This window comes from Malaclemys terrapin, chromosome 15 (genome assembly GCF_027887155.1).
Source record: "Malaclemys terrapin pileata isolate rMalTer1 chromosome 15, rMalTer1.hap1, whole genome shotgun sequence".
Lineage (NCBI taxonomy): Eukaryota > Metazoa > Chordata > Testudines > Emydidae > Malaclemys > Malaclemys terrapin.
The window spans coordinates 7854692-7881217 of record NC_071519.1 but is presented as its reverse complement, the minus strand read 5'-3'; the positions used below and the strand labels follow the sequence as shown (position 1 = coordinate 7881217).

At 50.4% G+C, this 26526-nt stretch overlaps 1 long non-coding RNA gene and 2 other non-coding genes across 3 annotated transcripts; 1 reads left to right on the top strand and 2 right to left on the bottom strand.

Annotated features, from left to right (window-relative positions):
- The first annotated feature begins 81 nt into the window (after positions 1 to 81).
- On the top strand, positions 82 to 26426 carry LOC128823131 (uncharacterized). The gene is made up of 2 exons (XR_008441683.1): positions 82 to 168; positions 25027 to 26426. It is a non-coding gene; the product is annotated as an uncharacterized LOC128823131 (long non-coding RNA).
- On the bottom strand, positions 10562 to 10635 carry TRNAT-AGU (transfer RNA threonine (anticodon AGU)). Its single transcript has one exon. It is a non-coding gene; the product is annotated as a tRNA-Thr (tRNA).
- Positions 14653 to 14734, bottom strand: TRNAS-AGA (transfer RNA serine (anticodon AGA)). Its single transcript has one exon. It is a non-coding gene; the product is annotated as a tRNA-Ser (tRNA).
- Positions 26427 to 26526: the final 100 nt, after the last annotated feature.

The window sequence follows — 26526 nt, the reverse complement described above, 5'->3', positions numbered from 1 at the left end:
TGGGCGGGGCTGCCGGAGCCCAACGCCTGGGGGGGGGCACGTGCCAGGTGCTCTGCGAGCGCTGGCTCTGCGCATGCGGGACCCCCGCCCCTCGCGATCCGCTCCCGGGAGAGTCAGGAACTACATCTCCCAGCCTGCCCCGCGGCGCTTCCGCCCTCTGCAGCCCAGGTAAGGGCGGGCCCCGGGGTCAGCCTGACCCCGCCCCCCGCTCATCCCCTCCCCCCGCAGAGACACCCCCCCAAGCCCCGCCGCCTCTCAGACCCGCCGGCGCCTCTGAGATCCGCCCCCCCCCAGCAGCGGCCCCTCCCCCCCGGCGCCTTCCCGCTTCTCAGGCGAACTCTCGTGTCCCGGGGGCGGAGCCTGGTCCCTGGCGGCCCCGCCCCTCGGCCAAGAGCTGCGCTGCGGGGGGCCTCGGCCTCGGGGTCTCTGGGTCGGGCAGCGCCGCTAACAACGGCCCCCCCCTCGACCTGCCCCGCCCCGTCCGACCGGCCCCCCGCCCCCCGTGACCTGCCCCGCCCCCCGCGTCTGACCGGCCCCCGCCCTGGCCCGTGACCCCCCCAGCACCCTCCAGTGCCCCGCTCCACACTCCCCTCACTCCCCTCTGACAGCAGCTCCCCAAAGCGCCCGGCTGCCATGTGAGGGGTTATCACTGTCTGTTTATGGAACTTCCATCTACTATCCCGGCAAACTGTCCCACTCCCCTCACTGCCTCGAGGTCAGCTCTCAGCGCCGGGCACGTTTCTCTCATTAGCAAATGGAAGAACAGGAGTACTTGTGGCACCTTAAGTATCAGAGGGGTAGCCGTGTTAGTCTGAATCTGTAAAAAGCAACAGAGGGTCCTGTGGCACCCTTGAGACTAACAGAAGTATTGGGAGCATAAGCTTTCGTGGGTAAGAACTTGCATCTGAAGAAGTGAGGTTCTTACCCACGAAAGCTTACGCTCCAATACTTCTGTTAGTCTCAAAGGTGCCACAGGACCCTCTGTTGCTTGTGGCACCTTAGAGACTAACAAATTTATTAGAGCATAAGCTTTCGTGGACTACAGCCCACTTCTTCGGAAGTCCACGAAAGCTTATGCTCTAATAAATTTGTTAGTCTCTAAGGTGCCACAAGTACTCCTGTTCTTCTTTTTGCGGATACAGACTAACACGGCTGCTACTCTGAAACCTGTCATTAGCAAATGGTTCTTTTTAGACCTGTTTCTTCCCCAGTTCTCAAAGACAGATCTAAACTATCCCGTGTGCAGGGCTGTAGTAGCCGGGGTGGTCCCGGGGTATTGGAGGTGCCCCCTCGCTTTATATACAAATGTTCGGTGTTATTCTCCATCCCAGTCCTTATGAATCCGAACATGTTATTAGCTTTTCTGCTGGCAGCTGTGCATTGAGTGGAGCTTTTCACTGATCTGTCTACAGCAACATGTAGATCCCTTTCTTGGGTTGTGTAGCCGATAATCTGTTCTGCTGATGCTGCTAGGTGCAATGCATGTTCACTGGGGGTTTCTCCCCTCGTCCTTATTTGTATTTCCTCTCCCTACTAATGTTGGGGTGTCCTTCTCCTATAGTATCAGAGGGTAGCCGTGTTAGTCTGGATCTGTAAAAAGCAATAGAGAATCCTGTGGCACCTTTAAGACTAACAGATGTATTGGAGCATCCAACAAAGTGAGCATTCACCCATGGAAGCTTATGCTCCAATACATCTGTTAGTCTTAAAGGTGCCACAGGACTCTCTGTTGCTTCTCCTATAGGTTACTGTAGCAATGATATCATCTTGGGGTCATATGTGTCAATTCGTTGCCATGGCATTCCTGTGGTCAGACATCTGTGGATGTTCTATCCGAAGGCCGGTGTTAGCTCATGTTCCTCTGGTCGGCTGGTGTCTTTACGGATGAAATTCCCCCTTAGACACTCTATTTCCAGTTCCCCAAACCTTAGGGGTGACCCTTAGGCCAGTTATCTGTGCCAGAGTTCATAGACCTCGAGCCTTATGCTAACTGCTGATGCCAGTGTCCTACAGGAGACAGGCCTGTGGGTTCCTTGCGTTACTGCTGCATAAAAGAAATGCTAAAGCTAGCTATATGGGCTACAGGTGATAGTTAATTTACCACCCAGTAATGTTTTAAAGTAGCTCTAGTTTTTCTCTCCAATGTGCATTGCTTTGCATTTAGAAAGATAAGGTGGGTGAGGTCATATCTTTTATTAGACCCACTTCAGTTGGTGAGAGAGATCCATTTCTGAGCTACACACAGATCTCTTCTTCAGGAGAATATCCTAAAAAATTGCCTTCCTTTCTCTCTAGTTATCTATTTCTAATTTAATATTCCCTGAGATTTTTTCCATGTCTCACTAATAATAAATATTAACATAAAATATCTTCAGATTTTGACCTTTTCTCAATTTTGAATATATTTAGAAAAGTTTTGCAGATGTTTCCCATTTTCTTTCAATTTGTCAAATAACACTCTCATTTTACCTCTTTACCTACTATTGACTATCGATATAAAATACTTCACATTTTTTCACTTTCCGCTCTACTTAGTGAAAATTGATCCAAAATTCTCCAGATTTTCACCCTTTTCTCTTCAATGACTTAACACAGATTCATAGATTCTAGGACTAGAAGGGACCTCGAGAGGTCATCGAGTCCAGTTCCCCGCCCTCATGGCAGGACCAAATACTGTCTAGACCATCCCTGATAAACATTTAACCTACTCTTAAATATCTCCAGAGATGGAAATTCCACAACCTCCCTAGGCAGTTTATTCCAGTGTTTAGCCACCCTGACAGTTAGGAACTTTTTCCTAATGTCCAACTTAAACCTCCCATGCTGCAGTTTAAACCCATTGCTTCTTGTTCTATCCTTAGAGGCTAAGGTGTACTGGTTTTCTCCCTCTTCCTTATGGCACCCTTTTAGATACCTGAAAACTGCTATCAGGTCCCCTCTCACTCTTCTCTTTTCCAAACGAAACAAACCCAATTCTTTCAGCCTTCCTTCATAGGTCATGTTCTCAAGACCTTTAATCATTCTTGTTGCTCTTCTCTGGACTCTCTCCAATTTCTCCACATCTTTCTTGAAATGCGGTGCCCAGAACTGGACACAATATTCCAGTTGAGGCCTAACCAGCGCAGAGTAGAGCAGAAGAATGACTTCTCGTGTCTTGTTCACAACACACCTGTTAATGCATTCCAGAATCATTTTGCTTTTTTTGCAACAGCATCACACTGTGGACTCATATTTAGCTTGTGGTCCACTAAACAGTACTCCTTCCTAAACAGTCTCTTCCCATTCTGTATATGTGAAACTGATTGTTCCTTCCTAAGTGGAGAACTTTGCATTTGTCTTTGTTAAACTTCATCCTGTTTACCTCAGACCATTTCTCCAATTTGTCCAGATCATTTTGAATTACGACCCTATCCTCCAAAGCAGTTGCAATCCCTCCCAGTTTAGTATCATCTGCAAACTTAATAAGCGTACTTTCTATGCCAATATCTAAGTCGTTGATGAAGATATTGAACAGAGCTGGTCCCAAAACAGACCCCTGCGGAACCCCACTTGTTATACCTTTTCAGCAGGATTGAGAACCATTAATAACTTCTCTCTGAGTACGGTTATCCAGCCAGTTATGCACCCACCTTATAGTAGCCCCATCTAAGTTGTATTTGCCTTGTTTATCGATAAGAATATCATGCGAGACCGTATCAAATGCCTTACTAAAGTCCAAGTATACCGCATCCACCGCTTCTCCCTTAGCCACAAGACTCGTTATCCTATCAAAGAAAGCTACCAGATTGGTTTGACATGATTTGTTCTATTCCCTATCACCTTACTATCTTTCAAGTGTTTGCAGATGATTTCCTTAATTACTTGCTCCATTATCTTCCCTAGCACAGAAGTTAAACTAACTGGTCTGTAGTTTCCTGGGTTGTTTTATTTCCCTTTTTATAGATGGGCACTATATTTGCCCTTTTCCAGTCTTCTGGAATCTCTCCCGTCTCCCATGATTTTCCAAAGATAATAGCTAGAGGCTCAGATACCTCCTCTATTAGCTTCTTGAGTATTCTAGGATGCATTTCATCAGGCCCTGGTGACTTACAGGCATCTAACTTTTCTCAGTGATAGACATAGACATCAGCTGTCAGATTTTGTCTTTTTCCATGTCATTATTAAATGTCTGTTCAAAAGCATCTCGTGTTTGGAGACGTTCCCATGTTTAGTTGCATCAAGTCCTCCTATTTTGGAGGGAATTTGTTGCCTTAGTCATTCTCCATCCTGGAGGTTGCAGGGAATTAAATGGTCAACTTTCTCCTCTCATTTGAGACTCATTTCTTTCCCCCTTTATCTTCATTAAAATGTTTGTTGAGGAAAGTGACTTGCTCCATATTTAATACACACCAAAGCCAGAGGCCTCCCCCTGTTTGGGGGAATGGTGTTGATATAAAATTATTCTGCTTAACTGCCAGGGGGCAAATTTGTCACGTACACATGGAAGATATACAGCACAGCTATGCTATATCTTAACTCAGGAAGTTCCTTCGAGAGGAAATGTAGCCAAACTCCAAACCTGGAGACAATGGAACTTTCTGTGCCTGCATCCTGTAGATAACTAACTGCTTGGTTTGCAAAATAACGCAAGGGGTGGGGCAAGTAGATGAACAATAAGGGGTCATAAGAAGGGCAGATACATGTAGCTTGCTAATTAGGTATGGTAATGATAGCAAATTTTGGCCAATCATAGAGCGATAGATTATCGTAGTCAACTGCATATAATGCTTTGGTGTAAGTGTTTTCTTTGTTTTTGCTGACTTATGAGCTCGAACCCAATTGCAATTGAAATTAACGGATCGCCCATCCCGGGGCTCCTTGCTTGATTAGCTGTGTCCGTCTCTCCTTATTCCTCAGCTGGAACGGACAGGAATTTCTATGACAGTGTCTCCCAGCTGCTCACAGGACAGTTGGCTGGACCCTTTTCTTTTCCTCAGGGGGCACAGGACGAGGGCTCAGTCTGTGTCTGGCTCCTTGCTGCCCAGGCTGTGCCCAGAGTGGCTGAGAATCTCCATGCTACTGTATTAGCCCCTCACTTTCCCCTCACCATGTTCACCAGCAGTATCCCAAACCCCCATGATGAATGGTCTCCATGAGGGTTTGTTTCACCCAGTGCTGAGATGTAGTCGTCTCTAGGCTGGGTCCCTATTGGCCATTATCTGCCAGTCACCGGGCATGGACATTTCTTACAAAATTTGGCTCCTCTATGCCATCCATTCTCCTGTTAAAGAAGCCTCGCCCAGGGATCCCCCCGCCCCACTTCTGAAAGGCTGGCAGGGGCTGCTGAGAACTTTCTATCCATTACTGATATGAAATCACGACAGACTTTGCTTCTCTCCCCATTTTCAAAACTGGAGGAACTTCAGGTTTTGGAGGGAAAACTGTTGCTGTGAATCCTTCTCCAAAGAAGGGGAGGGAATGAGGAAGGAGGAAAGGACTCTGGCCTAATCCCTCCTGAGCCATGTTTCTGGTCTCACTAAGACTAGTTTCCTGATTAGTTGCAGCTAAATTAACCCCCATGATATTTTATGTATAGTTGGGGTTATTTTTTCCAATATACATTACTTTACATTCATACACATTAAATTTCATTTGCCATTTTGTTGCCTGATCATTTAGTTTTGTGAGATCTTTTTGAAGTTCTTGACAGTCTGCTTTGGTCTTAGCTATCTTGAGCAGTTTAGTATCGTCTGCGAACTTTGCCACCTCACTGTTTACCCCTTTCTCCAGATCATTTATGAATAAGTTGAATATGATTGGTCCTCAGACTGACCTTGGAAAATCACAGCAGCAAGATGGAGTCTGGAGTCACATGGGCAAATCACATGTCCACGCATGACTCAGTTTGCAGGCCGGCGCCATTGTTTACATGTTAGTTTGAAAGTTCCCAGGAAAGCTCAGATGTGGATTGGCGTCTCCCAAAGTCCATTGTCAGATAAGTGTTTCTTGATTGGGCACCTACTGAGAATAGTCCTTTCTCAAGCCTTGAAGATTAACCCTGAGCCTCTGGCATGGGAGATGGGTTTCTGAGTCACATCCAGTGCACTCTTTGGGCCTCAGCTGAAACCACCGAGGCCAAGAGGGATGGTTTTGAGGTGGCAAACAGGGGCCTTGGAGGCTCTCAGCAGGTCTTGAGGGGTAAGGGGTTATTGGAATTCCTGGGGGAGCTCAAACCACCATCCTTGTGGTTAACAGCTAAATGCACTGACCCATTGGGCCACAGAGACACACGTCTGCTGTTACCAAGGTTGCTGCCTAGCAGTCTGCGCTTCTGCTTGCCAGTGCTAGAGCTCACAAGGCGCTAGTGTGGATGCTGGAGGCTGGGTGCTAGAGGCTGTAAGTGACAAGCCAGCAGAGTGGTGCAGTGGAAGTGTGCTGGGCCCATACCCCGCAGGTCGATGGATCGAAACCATCCCTTGCTAGACACGTGCTTGTTTCTTTTGGCTCTGGCCCTTCAAGCGAGGCGGCAACCAGCAGAGCACCAAGAGCCTAAGCCATGAGGCAAGAGGTGGCTGAGGCGGCAGCCTGCCAGGGAGCTCCCCGGCACCTCTGGCTGCCTGGGCTGAAGGCAAGAGGCAGGCCTGGGTGTGGTGAGGGCCTCCTGTCCCGGCCTGAGGCAGCAGTGCTTCCTCGTCCCCTTTTCCCACCCACACCGGCCGGCGGCTGCTGCGGGAGAACACCAGGGAGGCTCTCGGGATGCCAGGCAGCTCTGTGTGGCTGTCAGGGGAAAGAGCTGAGGCTCCCGACTCGACCTGCCATTGACTCGCGTGGCTCTGGGCTCCGTCAGCCGGGGCGGGCCAGGCTGCAGACGTGACTCAGGGTTGGGCAGCATGGCCGCACTTCCCTGATGAGGCATGAGGCAGGCCAAGAACTACGTGCAGCAAACAGGGAAGTGGGAGGGAGGCGTCTTTGAGCCGGCGTGCCTCGTCCGTTTCTCGCTTGGGCGGAGGCCAGTAGCGTAGCTAGGGGGGTTCAGGGGAAGCAGCCGCTTCCCCTCAGTAAATTTTTCATAACCGGCGCCTGCCGGGCCGGCACTGGGGTCCTGCAGGCAAGTTGGGGGGCAGCATGGCCTGACTCCGGAGGAGCCATTGGTGGGGGGCGGCAGGCGCAGCCAGAGGAGCGAAGGGACCAGTTTCTCGGCCGTCGCACCCCACGCGGCCCCAACATCGCTGCCGCAGCTGCCTCCTGCGGCGGCTCAGGGCTCGGCAGCCGAGCGCTCCGCAGTTGTCGGGCAGCTTCCCTCTCTCCGTCTGTTTCCTGCTTCCGGGCCGAGGGAAGCAGGAAGCTGCCGGGGAGAGGGGATCTGCCCGCCAGCTGCCCCTCGCCTGCCGCGGGCTCCTCCTCTGCAGCGCTGCCCACCGCGGGGCTGGGGCTTTCCCGGGGCTCTGCCCTGCATGCACCCAGCACTCCCGGGGCTGCTCCTGCCTCCCCAGGCTGGCCCCAGATCCCCTCTCCCAGAGGGCTGGGGTCCTGCTGTGGCTTGCACCCCTCTGCCTCCTCCGCAGGGTAGGCAGCCCCAGGGGGTTGAGGCCGTGCCCCCCCTGCCCCAGCTTCCCCCTCCAGGCTCCAGCAGCCCCCGCACTGCCCTGCCAGGCCTGTTCAGCCCTCGGTCCCCGCAAGGGGCTAACCTGGGATGGGGTTCGCGCCTGGCGTGCTCTGTGCTTGGGGCGAGGCAGAGATGGAGGAGCAGGCGTCCAGCAGCCCCACTGGCCGGACTACCAGCTCCACGGAGTCGCCGCCTCCTCGAGGCCAAGCGAGGCCGCGGAGACCCAGCGGGGCCTCGTGCCCTCCACAGTCGGGGAAGAGACTGAGAGTCCCTCCCCTTCGGCCCAGATGGGAAGGTGAGTGACCAAGCGCGCGCTGGGAGCTTGTCCCGGGGCCCAGTGCCCCATCCCTCTGCCCGATGCCCCCCGCAACACCCCATCTCGCCCAGTGCCCCCCAGGGCCTGCCAGGCAGATGGCACCAGGTCCTGTCCTCATGCAACCTTCCCCTACTGTGCAGGTGAAGGGGACGGCCCGGCCCAGGGGGAGCCACAGCAAAGTCCCGCCCGGAGCTGGTGCCGGAGACCAGCAGGGCTCTCAGCCCAGGCTCCGGCATCAGCCTGCAGTGGGGAGTGGAGCCACCTCCCTGCCGGCTCGGCTCAGCCCAGCCCCGCTCTTAAAGGGACGTGGACCCCACAGCGGCTCGGCCCGGCCCGGGGCATGGTGGGGGGTGTCAGGGTGCGTGCAGGGGACTCCCGGGTACCTGCAGGGCCCTAGCAATAGATGGGTCTGGAGGAGTCAGCCAAAGGGGGGGACGCGGAGCGGCCAGAGGAGGAGCCAAGGGGGGGCGTGGCCAGAGGAGGAGCCAAGGGGGGGCGTCTTTTTTATGTTTGCTCTCCCTGCTCTTAAAACCTGGCTACACCACTGGGCGGAGGCAGGAAGGGAGCAAAACGTGCATAACTGAAGATTTTGCACTTGGATTAAGCCCGAGTCCCCGGCGTGGCTGCTCGGAAACAGGCTTTTGTGGCGCGGCCCCCACACTCTTCCAGCCAGCAGGTGACCCCACTGTGTCCAAGAGGGAGCCTTCGAGGCGGCAAAAGGGGAACATCACGGCTCCCAGCAGACCTTGAGGAGCCCACGAGGAGCCTTCAGTGGCATCCCTGGGGGAGCATAACCCCCCTCCTTTCCATTAACAGCTGAACTCACTGACCCAGGATACCACAGAGACACCAACCAGCAGCTGGTTTGCCAGGGTCACTGCCAGCACCCTGCACCGCTTCCTGCCAGTGCCAGAGCTCGCAGGGCACTAGCCTGGAGCCAGGTGCTGCTTACGAAAAGCCAGCAGAGTGACAGAGGAAGCGTGCTGGGCCCATAACACAGGTTCATCAAAACCCTCTTCTGCCAGCACCAGGCCTCCTTCTTCTCACACTGGGACTGCAAGCGAGGGGGCGGCTGGCACAGCGCCAAGAGTCTAACCTGTGAGGCAGGAGGCGGCTGACGCCTGCAGCCTGCTGGGGAGCTCCCAGAAGATATTAAGGGACCCCATTGGATCCCCCCCAAATCCCCGCACTGGCCCCGCCCCCTCTCTGCCCCATTGGATCCCTCCCCAAATCCCCACCCTGGCCCCGCCTCTTCCCCAACCACGCTGCATTCCTCCTCCTCACGCCTGCCTCCCAGGCTTGCGCTGATCAGCCGTATGGCGGCGCAAACGCTGAAGAGACTGGGGAGAAGCAGGACGCGGCTTTTTTTTTTTTTTTTTCCCGCTCCGCCAGCAGCCCCGGACGTTGTGGGGCCCTCTTAGACACGGGGTCCCATTCTGGGGAATCGGCCGAATCGGCTTAAAGCTGGCCTTGTGAGCAAGGGTGTGAAAAGAAGAGGTTCAAATGTGTGGTAGGTGTTAGTTAGGTTGATCTGGCAAATTTAAAGAAAATACCAATGCTCGTAGACTGAGAAGACATTGGCTGTTTCTGATCTTTTACTGAGAGTTCATTGAGAAATATTTTCCTTAATGATGTTATGGAACATTGGGTGGGCTATGAAGGCACCATTCTTCCTGCTTTCGCCCTTCGAGACAACATAGCTCCATGGCATGGGCCAATGCGCACCTTCCAGTCAACTGCTAGAGAAGACAACACAGACAGGGATGGCAGCAGGGCAGACTGGAGCTCCACGAAGATGGTGGGACCAGGTCTCATCAACGGGGAGGTGGCCACCCCAGCATGCTCAAGGCTGAGCCAGCGAGTGTGGTGTGTGCTTCAGCGTGCCCCTACTCACTGCAAATGATGGTGGGGGGCAGTTACTTAGTTAGGTTGGTCTGGCAAATTTAGGGCTTGGCTACACTTGCAGATGTAGAGCGCTGGGAGTTAAACCAGCCTTCGGCGAGCGCAGCAGGGAAAACGCTGCCGTGTGTTCACACTGTCAGCTGCAAGCGCACTGGAGTGGCCACATTAGCCGCTCTTGCAACGCCACAGAGAGCAGTGCCTTGTGGTAGCTATCCCAGTGTGCAAGTGGCTGCAACGTGCTTTTCAAACAGGGGGCAGGGGTGGAGTGTGACAGGGAGAGTGTTGTGTGTACGTGGGGGGAGAGACAGTGTGTTTGGGGGGCTGAGAGTGTGTCAGCATGCTGTCTTGTGTGTTCAGACAGCAGCAGACCCCCCTGTCTCACACACACGCACAACAGCAGCATTACACGTCAGTAGTTAGGGTGCCTGGGGCTGCTTTAATGTACTCTAACTTGCAAGTGTAGCCAAGCCCCTAGACTTGCGACCTGACACCCAGGGTTAAAAGGCAGACATAGTGACCCCCTTACTGGCCTCAGGGAACCCCAAACCCTTGTTACTAAGGGCATTGAGGAGTCTCTGTCCCTTAATAACTTCTGGGAGCTCCACAACTCCAGGCTTACGATTTGATTCTTTCCAATGCTCCTCTCCAAAGAAGCCTTTTCCTTAGCAAGCAATTACTTGGATTTCCAAGAGAAGTCTCTTCTGTGTCCTAGAAAGACAGAGGAAAATGTGAGCCGAGGAGACAAAAGCCACACAACAAGGCACCACTGGGAATTGAACCCAGGATCTCCTGTTTACTAGGCAGGTGCTTTAGCCAGCTAAGCCATAGTGCCTGCCTCAAGGGTTTGGTTGCAATTGTTCCACTTGATGGTCTAAGACAACACCTTCAAATTCCAAAGTACAGCTGTTCCCCATTTCCCTCACGACTTGCAGACCTTCGGTGTCTGGCTCTCTGTGCACAGAAAACCACAGCTGAGTTGACAGGGCTTCTAACATGAGCTTCTCCCACCAGCCGCTCGGATCATATAAAAACAACAAGGAGTCTGGTGGCACCTTAAAGACTAACAGATTTATTTGGGCATAAGCTTTCGTGGGTAAAAACCTCACTTCTTCAGATATGGCTACTGCCTGATACGCTGATCATATAGTGGTTAGTAAGTGCTCTGAGTTTCAGTTGCAGCAATCTCAGCTCAGTTCTGAGTTGTGGTAACCTTTTCATCAGCTCCAGACTTCTCATTTGCCACTTTCCAAGACTTAGTCGCAAGGAAGGCTCTCTCGGTCTTGAACAAGCACAAGGATTGCGCTGCGAGGTCTTTTCTTTTTATGAGAAGAGATACAAAAAAAGGAGCCAAGCAGACAAGCTAGGTTCAGCAAGGAAGAACTGGCAGGCCAAGCCACGATCTCCTGGTTAGTAGGAAGGCTCTTCAGCCAGCTCTTGCCAAAGATGACTATCTAGACGCCTTTTAACAGCCACTGCAGATGTTCACCACAAAAGAGACAAAGAGATGCCAAAATAGAGTTCTCCACTGCCCAGAGACATCACATTATCAGGAGCTCCGTACACAGAGAGACCCTGATGGTGGAAAAAGGCTTTGGCAGAGACTCTTCTGATAGCCATTGCCATAGAGTGTTTAGCACTTTGTGTTCTGGCTTCAACAGCCACAGATGCAAATTGAGTGATGGGGACATTTTTCTTGTCTCCACATTTGTCGGGTGCCTCCTTTCAACACTTGTCACCGAAAGACCTGTTTCTTTGGCATGCAATGTACGGCTAGGCAAAGGCAGTCTTCTCCATTTCCTCAGCAGATCGACCAAGCTGTGGGGAGAGGAGACACATTCAGCCAGGCTGGATCCTCAATCTCCTCTTTACCCACCAAGTGTCTGTTAGGTGGCTTTCCCTTCACCCCCTCCCCTGGTTCTTGTCATGCAGGCAGAAATCAGGAGACCAGAAGTCCGAAATGCAGGCAGTGCAATTTTCATTGGGGTTAGTTTCCAGCAGGCATCTCCATAGCTCTACACGCCAGGAGAGTCTGTTTCCCAGTGTTCTGTTCCCAGATCTGACACCATACAACATTTATCCACGTCCCCCTTCCCCACTCCTCCTTCTTAGCAGGCCCAAATATACCTGCAGTGCACTCCTTGGACCCACCTGCTGTAGAATTTTAAGGGCAGCCTTAGCCTGAGAGTGAGACCAGGCCAGGCTCCAGATTGCACCAAGGATGCTCAGGTACTAAAACTGCAGCAGCCACTACGCTGGCTTTTCTGTAATTAGCAGACTTCAAACCCGTGCACAGAGACCCCAAGGGATTGCTAGTACATCACCTTAACCACTCAGTCACAACTATTTCATTCACAGCTATCTCTCACCATACCATAGCTCTGTTCTCACTGAACTATCACTTCCAATTGTTTGCTCAGACCAGCTTCCACAACACACTCACTTCTGTAAGTGTGTCCATGGCTGAACAGCAAGAGTTCCTGCCCAAGGAGTAATGGATCTAGGGGTTATAGTGGACCACAAGCTAAATAGGAGTCAACAGTGTGATGTTGTTGCAAAAAAGCAAATGTGATTCTGGGATGCATTAACAGGTGTGTTGTGAGCAAGACACGAGAAGTCATTCTTCCGTGCTGGTTACGCCTCAACTGGAGTATTGTGTCCAGTTCTGGGCACTGCATTTCAAGAAAGATGTGGAGAAATTGGAGAGGGTCCAGAGAAGAACAACAAGAATGATTAAAGGTCTTGAGAACATGACCTATGAAGGAAGGCTGAAAGAATTGGGTTTGTTTAGTTTGGAAAAGAGAAGACTGAGAGGGGACATGATAGCAGTTTTCAGGTATCTAAAAGCGTGTCATAAGGAGGAGGGAGAAAACTTGTTCATCTTAGCCTCTAAGGATAGAACAAGAAGCAGTGGGCTTAAACTGCAGCAAGGGAGGTTTAGGTTGGACATTAGGAAAAAGTTCCTAACTGTCAGGGTGGTTAAACACTGGAATAAATTGCCTAGGGAGGCTGTGGAATCTCCATCTCTGGAGATATTTAAGGTTAGATAAAGGTCTGTCAGGGATGGTCTAGACAATATTTGGTCCTGCCATGAGGGCAGGGGACTGGAATCGATGACCTCTCAAAGTCCCTTCCAGTCCTAGAATCTATGAATCTATGTATAAATTGCAGTGGGGGAGGTTTAGGTTGAATATTAGGAAAAACTTTTTCACTAGGAGAGTGGTGAAGCACTGGAATGGGTTCCCTAGGGAGGTGGTGGAATCTCCTTCCTTAGAGGTTTTTAAGGTCAGGCTTGACAAAGCCCTGGCTGGGATGATTTAGTTGGGAATTGGTCCTGCTTTGAGCAGGGGGTTGGACTAGATACCTCCTGAGGTCCCTTCCAACCCTGATATTCTATGATTCTATGATTTCCCTTCGATCTGGAGCATGATTTGAGTGTGTCTGTGGTTAGTGATATTGCTGTAGATTGTTCATTCCCTGCCATGATGATTCAGACAGTCCCTTTCCCAGTCATATCTCCAGCACATCAGTGATTCCAATAGGGCCGTCTCTGCACTACAGAGTTTTGTCGACAGTCAGAAAGCGCTATAAGAAAATCGGTTTTGCATGTTCACATGACGCTCCTGCGGTCGGCAGCTTTTGGCTGGTGTACACACTGCAATGCCACGTCTGGCAACAAAACTGTCCTGGTTTGGTGACAAAATAAAACCACCTCGACGAGAGGCCGAGAGCTTTTTGTGGCAAACTTAAAGCAAGAAAGTATCAGTGTAGACGCTGCTGGTTATTATATCACCATAACTGGCCTCCACCAGTATCCCACATGCCCGCCGTGAACTGGCTGCCCTGCATTCCTGCTACAGAGGCTGGGCCCCTCCCCGTCCATCACGCCAGGAAGCTCTGACAGCTGAGCCTGCTGCCCTGCTCCGGCATCCAGGAGCAAATCACTGCTGTGGAATGCGGCTCCCCCGCACTGCCAACACAGAGCCGGGGCAGGAGCTTCCTTACAGTGGGGGGGCCCCCGGCGTCTGAACTGCGGCCCCACCCCCTCACAACGCCCCTTTCCCCAAGGCCCCTCACTCACTCCACCCCTTCTCCCTGAGACCCCACCCCTCCCCTCCCCCGAGGCCACACCCACAGAACGCCTCTTCCCCCCAAGACTCCGCTTTGTCCCCCCTTCCGTCATTCATCCTTACAGCTGCTAAAAAGTGGTGGGGACATGGCCCTCTAACCCCCCATTTCCGGCACCCGAGAGCTAGGCAGGCAGCAGCGTGTGTGAGAGAGAGAGAGAGAGAGAGACTGCTGTGCTGTGCTGAGCTGTGCTGTGCCGTGCCATTGAGGGAAGCGGGGGCTGATGTCGGGGCTCTCCCCCTCCCCTGCCTCAGGACTGGTTGTTTCCAGCAGCTGTCTGAACACAGAGACAGCATGCTGACACACTCCCTCTTCCCCAGCACCCACATGGTCTCTGCCCCGTCATGCACACTGCAGTTGAAAAGCAGCTGCAATCTAGTAGGAGGCCCATGGAACAATGGGAGAGAGAAACCTGCATCATGTGATGCTATACTGGCCCATGAGGCATTGCAAACCTTTCTCAAAGCACCCTGCGGCCAGTTGCACAGCAGGATAGCTACCCACAGTGCACTGCTCTCTGTGGCAATGCAAGAGCTGCTAGCATGGATATGCTCTGGTGACACAAGAAGTAGAGTGTGGACTTGCAACAGCGGTTTAATTAAGACACTATAACTAGAGTGGCATAGCTCTGTGGTGTAGACATAGCCTGACACTGAGACAAGACCTAGCTTCCATTAACAGCAAAGATGCTCAGGCATTGAAACTAACGAACCACCAGCTCCTCTGTAGCTGGAAGGATTTGAACCTGCGCGGGGCAACCCCAATGGATTTCTAGTCCATCGCCTTAACCACTCGGCCACAACTACCTGCTTTAGGCATATGTTTTACTACACTCTAGTTCTGTTCTCACTGATCATTTCCAATTGTTTCCTCAGACCAGGTTCCACAACACACCGTGCCATTGTGTACGGGTGTTCATGGCTGAACAGCGAGAATTCCTGCCCATTTCCCTTCCGGCTGGAGCAGGATGAGAGTGTGTTTGTGTTAATGACATTGCTGTAGATTGTTGTTCATTTCCTGCCTTGATAATTCAGACAGTCCCTTTCCCATCATATCGCCAGCACATCAGTGATTGCAATAGCAGGGGGCAGGTTTTCTCTGAGGCACTGAGCTTTGCCAAGGGGTTGGTGGCTCCTTTCTTTCCTCACCATGGAGTAAACTCAGCTTTTTATTCCACCCTTGATGTTTCATGGACTAACAACAGCAGCAGAAAGAAAGAGCCGAGCCAATATCTCCCTGGCAGAGGTGAAGGTGCCATGTCCCTTCTGTCTGACCATCGCCATTGCAGGAGAGAAGGTTCACTGGAATCGAACGCCCTGGCTCAGACCAGAGACACAGGGAGGTTTTTTTGCTGTTCATGGATCTGTGCAAAGGAAATTGTGTTTCTGTGTGAAACTAGGGACGGAAATGAAACGCCCACAGGGTGGCGCTATGTCCTACTGCAGTGGTTTTCAAACTGCGTGTTGTGACCCAGTCCTGGGTTGCGGAATGGAAACCACTGGGTCACAGCGGTTCTGGTCAGCACCGTCAACCAGGCCATTAAAAGTCCGGTCGGCGGCGCTGCCCGGCTAAGGCAGGCTAGTCCCTACCTGTTCTGACACCGTGCTGCGAATGGGAGCTGGGGGGCGGTGCCTGTGGGCAAGAGCCGCGCGGAGCCGCTTGTGCACCTCCACCTAGAAGCTGGACCTGCTCCTGGCCGCTTCCTGGGCACAGTGCGCGGTGCCAGGACAGCCAGGAAGCCTGCGTTAGCACCCCCGCTGTGCCGCTGACCGGGAGCCCCCACTCCCCAATCCCCTGCCCCAGCCCTGAGCCCCCTTCAAACCCGGAGCCCCTTCCTTCACCCCAAGCCCCTCATCCCTGGACCCACCCCAGAGCCTGCACCCAGAGCCCTGACCCCCTCCCGCACCCCAACCCCTGCCCCAGCCCTGAGTCCCCCCAAACCCAGAGCCCCTTCCTTCACCCGAAATCACTCAGCCCTGTCCCCAGCCCGGAGCCTGCACCCTCAGCCCAGAGCCCTGACCCCCTACTGCTCCCCAATCCCCTGCCCCACCCTGAGCCCCCCTCAAACCTGGAGCCTCTTCCTTCACCCCAAACCCCTCATCCCTGGCCCCCGCCCAGAGCCTGCACCCAGAGCCCTGACTTCCTCCCGCACCCCAACCCATGCCCCAGCACAGAGCCCTCTCTCACACCCTGAGCCCCTCATTCCCATCCCACCTCCCAGCCCTCACCGCTGCACCCCAACCCAGAACCCCCCACACACCCCAAACCCCTCATGAAGAAGTGGGTTTTTTACCCACGAAAGCTTATGCCCAAGTAAATCTGTTAGTCCTTAAGGTGCCACTGGACTCCTGGACTCCTTGTTGTATTTATTAATGAAGTGTCAATAAAAGGTGAGAATCTGATCGTGTCAGTGTCACACTAGAGGGCGCTGTTTTGGTTTTAAGTTTGTTATCTAAACCCAGCCACCACCTAGCAGGTGTTTTAACCTCTTCTTCTCTTACCATTGCTCATTATCAGAGAAGGGGGGAGAGAGAGTGAGGAATAGAAACAGAGACCCAGTGACTGAAGCAAACATTTCTTTGCTCCTTGCTTGGCTCTGTCAGTTATTTGGGTACAAACTCACCCACCACCCACTGTCTCTCCGGGGCTCAATGGGGAGGAAGAGCTCAGCTGTCAGTGGTAGCTGGGGAGCTCGGGACATTACTGTTAGCTGGGACCCCAGACTCACTCCCCATCCAGCTCCATCCTGTCCTGTGCACCCCAAACCCTTCCCCTGTGTGATTCCTGCTGCAGCTCACATTCCCCAAGACTTTCCCCCACCCCAGACCCCTCTCCTACATTCCCCATCTGGACCCTCAATGCCCCCCAGACACTTTCTAAGAACAGAAGAACGGCCAGACTGGGTCATACCAGTGGACCATCTAGCCCAGTGTCCAGTCTTCTGACAGTGGCCAATGCCAGGTTCCCCAGAGGGAATGAACAGAACAGGTGATCATGAAGTGATCCATCTCCTGTTGCCCATTCCCAGAATCTGGCAGACAGGGGCTAGGGACACCTCAGAGCTTGGTTTTGCATCCCTGCCCATTCTGGAAGCTAATAGCCATTGATGGACCTATCTGCCATGAACTTATCTAGTTTTTTTTAAAACCCTGTTATAGTCTTGGTCTTCACAACATCCTCTGGCAAGGAGTTCCATAGGTTGACTGTGTGTTGTGTGAAGAAATACTTCCTTTTGTTTCTTTTAAACCTGCTGCCTATTAATTTCATTTGGTGACCCCTAGTTCTTGTGTTATAAGGAGTATATAACACTTCTTTATTTACTTCCTCTATACTAATCATAATTTTATAGACCTCTAGCATAACCACCATTAGTCATCTGTTTTCCAAGCAGAAAAGTCCCTGTCTTATTAATCTCTCCTTATATGGAAGCTGTTCCATGCCCCTAATTATTTCTGTTGTCCTTATCTCTACCTTTTCCAATTTCAATATATCTTCTTTGAGACAGGGTGACCAGATCTGAATGAAGTATTCAAGATGTGGGTATGTGTAGGGATGGGGCGTGGCCTCCCTCCCAGATGGATGGAGGGTCAGCTGCAACCCCCACAGTGGGCAGAGCTAGGACCCCCACGCCTGCCCCGCTGGAAGCAGAGGGGCGGAACAGGAACCGGAAGCATAAAAGGCAGAACCTCCAGCTCAGTTGGAGATGAGCCACTGGAGGGGAAGGACGTGTCCCACCTGCTGCTGGAGCTCAGACCTGACAGTGACTGAGACCTGGAGGGATTGCCAGAGCTGCCGGTTGCACTCAGAGACACTGAGGAGTCACTGGGTCTGCCCTTAGCTCTTTACCCCAGCGAGATGAATGACGACCCCGGGACCCAGGTAACACCCCCCTCCCCTCCAAACGGGAGTGTAGGAAGTAGCCCAGGGGAGCCGAATATAGTTTGTTGCTGACTGCTGGTGGCCAGCATGTTGCGGCCAGATTTTCCTGCTCACCCAGTGGTGGAATACTCCCTCCCCCACTCTTAGGGCCCTGGGCTGGGACGTGGTCAGTTGGGTGGGCCTGCATCCCCCTACCCCTGCCATCCCACCCCTGGGGTGGCAGCATCCCCAGCATAGGGCAAGAGACCTCTGTCGGCAGTCTGCCAGATCCAGGTCCCCGTCTGTTTGCTGCTGTGCCCTGTTTGAGGGTCTGGGCATATAGATGCAGTATTGCTCTGTCCTGAAGGAGGGCTTTAAACTAGGTTCGACGGGGACAGGTGAGCAAAGCCCACAGGTAAGTGGGGAACATGGAGACCGGGGAAATGAGTCGGAAACAAGAGGGAGTGTGGGCTATATTGGCAGAGAGAAAGGAGAGTCAGGACAAAACTGGGAGGAAAGATCAAACCAGTATCTTAGATGCCTATATACAAATGCGAGAAGTATGGGGAATAAGCAGGAAGAACTGGAAGTGCTAATAAATAAATACAACTATGACATTGTTGGCATCACTGAAACTTGGTGGGATAATACACATGATTGGAATGTTGGTGTGGATGGGTACAGCTTGCTCAGGAAGGATAGACAGGGGAAAAAGGGAGGAGGTGTTGCCTTATATATTAAAAATGTACACACTTGGACTGAGGTAGAGATGGACATAGGAGACGGAAGTGTTGAGAGTCTCTGGGTTAGGCTAAAAGGGGCAAAAAACAAGGGAGATGTCATGCTAGGAGTCTACTACAGGCCACCTAAACAGGTGGAAGAGGTGGATGAGGCTTTTTTCAAGCAACTAACAAAATCATCCAAAGCCCAAGATTTGGTGGTGATGGGGGACTTCAACTATCCGGATATATGTTGGGAAAATAACACAGCGGGGAACAGACTATCCAACAAATTCTTGGACTGCATTGCAGACAACTTTTTATTTCAGAAGGTTGAAAAAGCTACTAGGGGGGAAGCTGTTCTAGACTTGATTTTAACAAATAGGGAGGAACTCGTTGAGAATGTGAAAGTAGAAGGCAGCCTGGGTGAAAGTGATCATGAAATCATAGAGTTTGCAATTCTAAGGAAGGGTAGAAGGGAGAACAGCAAAATAGAGACAATGGATTTCAGGAAGGCAGATTTTGGGAAGCTCAGAGAGCTGATAGGTAAGGTCCCATGGGAATCAAGACTGAGGGGAAAAACAACTGAGGAGAGTTGGCAGTTTTTCAAAGGGACACTATTAAGGGCCCAAAAGCAAGCTATTCCGCTGGTTAGGAAAGATAGAAAATGTGGCAAAAGACCACCTTGGCTTAACCACGAGATCTTGCACGATCTAAAAAATAAAAAGGAGTCATATAAAAAATGGAAACTAGGACAGATTACAAAGGATGAATATAGGCAAACAACACAGGAATGCAGGGGCAAGATTAGAAAGGCAAAGGCACAAAATGAGCTCAAACTAGCTACAGGAATAAAAGGAAACAAGAAGACTTTTTATCAATACATTAGAAGCAAGAGGAAGACCAAAGACAGGGTAGGCCCACTGCTTAGTGAAGAGGGAGAAACAGTAACAGGAAACTTGGAAATGGCAGAGATGCTTAATGACTTCTTTGTTTCGGTCTTCACCGAGAAGTCTGAAGGAATGCCTAACATAGTGAATACTAATGGGAAGGGGGTAGGTTTAGTGGATAAAATAAAAAAAGAACAAGTTAAAAATCACTTAGAAAAGTTAGATGCCTGCAAGTCACCCGGGCCTGATGAAATGCATCCTAGAATACTCAAGGAGCTAATAGAGGAGGTATCTGAGCCTCTAGCTATTATCTTTGGAAAGTCATGGGAGACGGGAGAGATTCCAGAAGACTGGAAAAGGGCAAATATAGTGCCCATCTATAAAAAGGGAAATAAAAACAACCCAGGAAACTACAGACCAGTTAGTTTAACTTCTGTGCCAGGGAAGATAATGGAGCAAGTAATTAAGGAAATCATCTGCAAACACTTGGAAGGTGGTAAGGTGATAGGGAATAGCCAGCATGGATTTGTGAAGAACAAATCATGTCAAACCAATCTGATAGCTTTCTTTGATAGGATAACGAGCCTTGTGGATAAGGGTGAAGCGGTGGATGTGGTATACCTAGACTTTAGTAAGGCATTTGATACGGTCTCGCATGATATTCTTATCGATAAACTAGGCAAATACAAATTAGATGGGGCTACTATAAGGTGGGTGCATAACTGGCTGGATAACCGTACTCAGAGAGTTGTTATTAATGGTTCCCAATCCTGCTGGAAAGGCGTAACGAGTGGGGTACCGCAGGGGTCTGTTTTGGGACCGGCTCTGTTCAATATCTTCATCAACGACTTAGATATTGGCATAGAAAGTACGCTTATTAAGTTTGCGGATGATACCAAACTGGGAGGGATTGCAACTACTTTGGACGACAGGGTCATAATTCAAAATGATCTGGACAAATTGGAGAAATGGTCTGAGTTAAACAGGATGAAGTTTAACAAAGACAAATGCAAAGTGCTCCACTTAGGAAGGAAAAATCAATTTCACACATACAGAATGGGAAAAGACTGTCTAGGAAGGAGTACGGCAGAAAGGGATCTAGGGGTTATAGTGGACCACAAGCTAAATATGAGTCAACAGTGTGATGCTGTTGCAAAAAAAGCAAACATGATTCTGGGATGCATTAACAGGTGTGTTGTGAGCAAGACACGAGAAGTCATTCTTCCGCTCTACTCTGCTCTGGTTAGGCCTCAGCTGGAGTATTGTGTCCAGTTCTGGGCGCCGCATTTTAAAAAAGATGTGGAGAAATTGGAAAGGGTCCAAAGAAGAGCAACAAGAATGATTAAAGGTCTTGAGAACATGACCTATGAAGGAAGGCTGAAAGAACTGGGTTTGTTTAGTTTGGAAAAGAGAAGACTAAGAGGGGACATGATAGCAGTTTTCAGGTATCTAAAAGGGTGTCATAAGGAGGAGGGAGAGAACTTGTTCACCTTAGCCTCTAAGGATAGAACCAGAAACAATGGGTTTAAACTGCAGCAAGGGAGGTCTAGGTTGGACATTAGGAAAAAGTTCCTAACTGTCAGGGTGGTTAAACACTGGAACAAATTGCCTAGGGAGGTTGTGGAATCTCCGTCTCTGGAGATATTTAAGAGTAGGTTAGATAAATGTCTATTAGGGATGGTCTAGGCAGTACTTGGTCCTGCCATGCGGGCAGGGGACTGGACTCGATGACCTCTCGAGGTCCCTTCCAGTCCTATAATCTATGAATCTATGAATCTATGAAGACAGGCCAGAGCCTGCTGACTTTGCTGCCTGGGCATCTAGACTCGTTACTGCTCTGTCCTGAATACAGGCCAGAATCTCCTAACTGTTTAATGCTCCGCCCTGCCTGAGGGCCGGGGCTTATCAACATTGCTGCCTGTCATAACTAAAAGGGAAGGGTAACAGCCCTCCTGTGTACAATACTACTGGCCAGAGACACCAAAATCCTTTTACCTGTAAAGGGTTAAGAAGCTCAGGTAACCTGACTGACACCTGACCCAAAGGACCAATAAGGGGACAAGATACTTTCAAATCTTGATGGGAGGAAGGCTTTTGTTCGTGCTCTTTGTTTTGGGGGTTGTTCGCTCTTGGGACTAAGAGGGACCAGACATCAATCCATGCTCTCCAAATCTTTCTGAACAAGTCTCTCATATTTCAAACTTGTAAGTAAACACAGGCAAGGTGTGTTAGTTTTATCTTTGTTTTCTCAACTTTTAAATGTTCCTTTGGCTAGAGAGCTTATCTCTGTTTGCTGTAACTTTGAACCTAAGGCTTGAGGGGGTTCCTCTGGGCTCTTTAAATTGGATTACCCTGTAAAGTTATTTTCCATCCTGATTTTACAGAGATGATTTTTACCTTTCTTTCTTTAATTAAAAACCTTCTTTTTAAGAACCTGATTGATTTTTTCCTTGTTTTAAGATCCAAGGGGATTGATCTGGACTCACCAGGAATTGGAGGGGGGGAAAGGGAAGGGGGGAGAAATGATTAATTCCTCCTTGTTTTAAGGTCCAAGGGGTTTTGGATCAGTGTTCACTAGGGAATTGGTGGAGGAGTCTCTCAAGGCTACCCAGGGAAGGGAATTAGCACATTGGGAGTGGTGGCAGCAAAAGCAGATCTAAGCTGGTAGAGAAGCTTAGAGGTTTTCGTGCAGGTCCCCACATCTGTACCCTAAAGTTCAGAGTGGGGAAGGAACCTTGACACTGCCCTACCCTGATTGTAGGCCAGAGCCCTCCAACTGTTTGGTGGCCCACCCTTGTGGGGTCCCATGCGGAGCAGATAAAGCACACGACCAATGTGGTTGCAAGCTGAATCCGAATCCTGTTTATTACAAGCTTTCTTTTGTAGTTTTTCTCAACATTACATAATCCAATTAGACTATAATCACACATTTACGGATTGGACAAGAAGGAGAATCATGTGTTTATCCCATGTATAGCCCCACACTGATTGGTTCAACCGTTCCTTACATAAGGCCATGATTTATTACCTTGTTTACCTCATCTTATATAATCCCTAGACCACCAGGGGGCCTTACATAAGGCCATGAGCCGTTGCCTTGCAAGTGTCCCATCGTGACCCTTACCTCCTCATGGAACTTTCCATTAGGTTGGTGTAGGGATGATACATCCCCACACCTCCCCCCTTTTTCTTAAATAAGGCCTGTAGGAGGGTCCAACTAACATTAGGACAATTACTAGCCACCTGACTACTCTTTTTGAACCTATAAAACTGATGACAGGTGACATTCAACAACTGGGAAATATATAGAGAACTATTAAAAAACAGAATATTACATAAATACCCATGAAAACCATTGGGGTGTAAATAAGGATAGCCAATAAGACATGTTTTAAAGGGATCCGATGGGGTGGCCATGGACAAGCAAAAAGGGGCTTCTTGGCCAGTCTGGTTCGCCCAGGTGACCTAAACATTTTGTCGTGGGTTAACAAAAGGTACAGAGTTTGGACATACAAAGACCCCTGCTCCTATAATAAGGAGTCCGAACAAATAGAAGTACAGCATTATCAGGTGTCTAGGCTGTGACAAACAACAAGTGCAGGTCCGGTGTTACTACTGGATAAGCCTCGGGCGCAAATTCCCCCTCTATATGGGCTTCCCTAATAAGTCCATGCCAACTCCTTACGGGGTCCGTGGGGCCCGAGCTGCCCGGGATATGGTCCGAAGCATGTCGCAGGGTGGAAACATCAGATGAGTATGCCGGAGGCTTTGGAGCAAATGGGTTGGCGACATCCAGTGGCCGGTGCGTGGACATGTTATCCCGTCCAGTGCACCCAATCACGCAGCCCCACAAACCACAACGAGGACAGCGGGTAGCTACATCATCCGCTGGAGGGATCTTATCCGGTGGTTTTTTCCTATATGTCCTTTCAAAGTTAGATAAGCCTGGCTCCGCCATTCTTTCCAACCTATTCCAACTTTGGGGTACAAACATCATTGGTGACAGGAAAACCGGGCTGGTTCAGGGCTCGCAATGTGTGGGACTGCGGGGGATGGTTTTCACCGGCCAAATGGGACAACTGATTCAGCATGTCCTGTAGCTGAAGGCCCTGTTTGTACATTTCCGCCCGAAATTCTTGTAACTTATCCCCTTCTGGGCTCGAGACCTTCATTTTATCCGCGGGGTCGTCCGGTAATGGGACGATACTAGGATCAACTTCGGGTGCACTGGGGATGATAGTGTCCTCACCCCCAAAGAACTTATGGGCTCCCACCGGCAACACATAAGGCGGCTCCTCTTTTGGCCGAAAGAAGTCATTAATGGCCGACTGGACCTTGGCTTCTGCCGCAAGCGTCTTTATCAGTTTCTTAGATTTGCACCATATTTGGCTCAATGACACGGCCTCCTTGTTGCTGTGAGAGACCGACTTCCAGAGGTCAGAGCCTAGACTTTCCCAGACTGCCTTATCAAAGACAGTATCAGGAGTAACAAAAAACCCGCGTCTCTGCCCCCATTTCAACGAACGGGACAACGCATCAGAGGGAAGCTTCTCTCCCCGCTTTTCAGCTATGTGTAATAAAAAATCATGCACCGTCTCCTCCTCTGCAGACAAAGCAGAGCCCATTTTATCAAATGCAGCCGCTCACCTGTGAGCTCACAAACGTCTCTCTCGGACGACCAGGATCCGGTATCCTCCGGTACCTCCTGCCGCGGCTGCCACCTCCGCCTTTTCTCACCGAACGCTTCAGTCGGCTGTGAGCTCACGAACGTCTCTCTCGGACGACCAGGAGCCGGTATCCTCCGGTACCTCCTGCCACCTCCGCCTTTTCTCACCAAACGCTTCAGTCAGCTGCCTCGAAGTCCAAGCCAAATCACGTCGGGGTCACCATTTGTGGGGTCCCATGCGGAGCAGATAAAGCACACGACCAATGTGGTTGCAAGCTGAATCCGAATCCTGTTTATTACAAGCTTTCTTTTATAGTTTTTCTCAACATTACATAACCCAATTAGGCTATAATCACACATTTACGGATTGGACAAGAAGGAGAATCATGTGTTTATCCCATGTATAGCCCCACACCGATTGGTTCAACCGTTCCTTACATAAGGCCATGATTTATTACCTTGTTTACCTCATCTTATATAATCCCTAGACCACCAGGGGGCCTTACATAAGGCCATGATTTATTACCTTGTTTACCTCATCTTATCAAGGAAATCATTCCTCGCTTCGGCCTTCCCCAGTGGATGGAATCTGATAATGGAACACACTTCACATCTCAAGTGGTTCAAAAGGTATCAAGTGCTCTGCATATCCCCTGGAAGCTCCACACACCCTGGCGACCACAAGCCAGTGGAGTAGTGGAACGCACAAATCAGACACTCAAGCGACACCTCTCAAAGGTCTGTCAGGAGGCCTCTCTTAAGTGGCCTGATGCCTTGCCCCTTGTGTTACTTCGCATTCGTGCTCTCCCTAAGGGTACGATAGGGCTTAGTCCCTTCGAGATTATGTTTGGAAGAGCATGGCCTATGAATGGTACCCCAGTTCTGGCAGGGGAATGGGAAGTGGGGTGTGGTTTCTTGTCTCAGTACATGTGCTCTCTGTCTGCTGTTCTTTCTTCTCTTCACAGGTACACCAAAGATTCACAGCCTCTTCTGCTGGATACTCGGTCCACTCTCTGCAGCCTGGTGACTCCGTTCTCGTGCGGACCTGGAAGGACGAGCCTCTCCAAGAGAAGTGGAAGGGACCCCACACCGTCCTGCTTGTCACCCATACAGTGACAAAGGTCGAAGGACACAAGAACTGGATTCATCACTCTCGACTGAAAGCAGTACCCATTCCTAAACAGTGGACTGTCCAGCCTGTGGAGAAGACTGCTAACAATGATTTGGGACTTAAGCTGTTATTCAAAAGACAGTAAGGGTCACTGGAAATGCCTGGTGATCTTTCTGAACAGCCACAGCATACTCCCCGCGAGAACCTTGAGCATTGCTTTTTGCCAATGATACCCTGGCCATAGAGAAACGCATAAGTTCTGAGCGGTACCAGCTTCGACTGCTGGCTTTGCAGAACCGCCAGGCCCTAGATTATGTGTTAGCTTCACGGGGCGGTGTATGTGCCCTTATTGGAGAAGAATGTTGTACCTATGTCCCAGAGTTTTCACAGGACATTAACAAGCACATCTTGTCGGCTAAACAGGCCTTGAACCAGTGGAAGGCCCAGGAAGGGGAACCCACTATTTTGGATTCCCTTTGGGGTTGGCTAACTGGTTTAGGGGAACTAGGGGATATAGGGGGAAGCATTGTTCGCATCTTGCTCACAGGTGTGGTGATATGTTTTGTTCTTGTTCTTTTGCTCATTTGCTGTAAAGTGCTCATACGTAAGATTTGTACCTCCCATACCCCAGAAGTTCCCTTATACCCTCTCATTGATAATCCTGATTGCATGGAGCGTAATCGCATTTTGTCTTTAGAGTATGAGAAAACTCTGACAAAGGTTTGTTGAGTGTTCTCAAAGGAGGGATTGTTGGGGTCCACTAGGTATAGCTACCAGGTTACTCGGGAGAGCGGAAGGCCAAAAGTGCCGATGAAGCTCTTTTGCTCTGGGCCTACCTGAACCACAGTGACTCCATCTTGGGAACTCTCACCTACTTCTATGCTAACTGTTTACATGCTCTGAAGTAGGCTGAAGCAGAAATGTAATGTCAGCTTTTTAGCAGATGGCTGCAGTTTCACTCACACAAGCAGAAATAATAGAGATAAGGAGCGAGGGAAAGGAGGGGTAGTTAGTTTGCAGGCGTCTAATCCAAGGTCGCAAAGACTGGGAAAGTTTTCTCACAAGCTTATGTAGAGTTTATTATAACAGTTGTCTGGAAGGGATGAGTAAGGGGAACAGCCAGACAAAGAGATGTATGTAAACAGTTTGAAGTATAAAAGGTAAAAGTTGTTTGTATTTGTTGCACTTGATTTGAGACATGCTGGTCTCCTAGTGCCATTTCAGAGCTCTGAAATAAACTTGGCTTGCTTTCTCCCCTCGGTGTCTTTATTGGTGCTAAGCACACCGGGCGATGAACCCTGTTTGCCATCTCGGGACCAGTTCTGGGCAGGCAACACTATTATTCAATAAATAA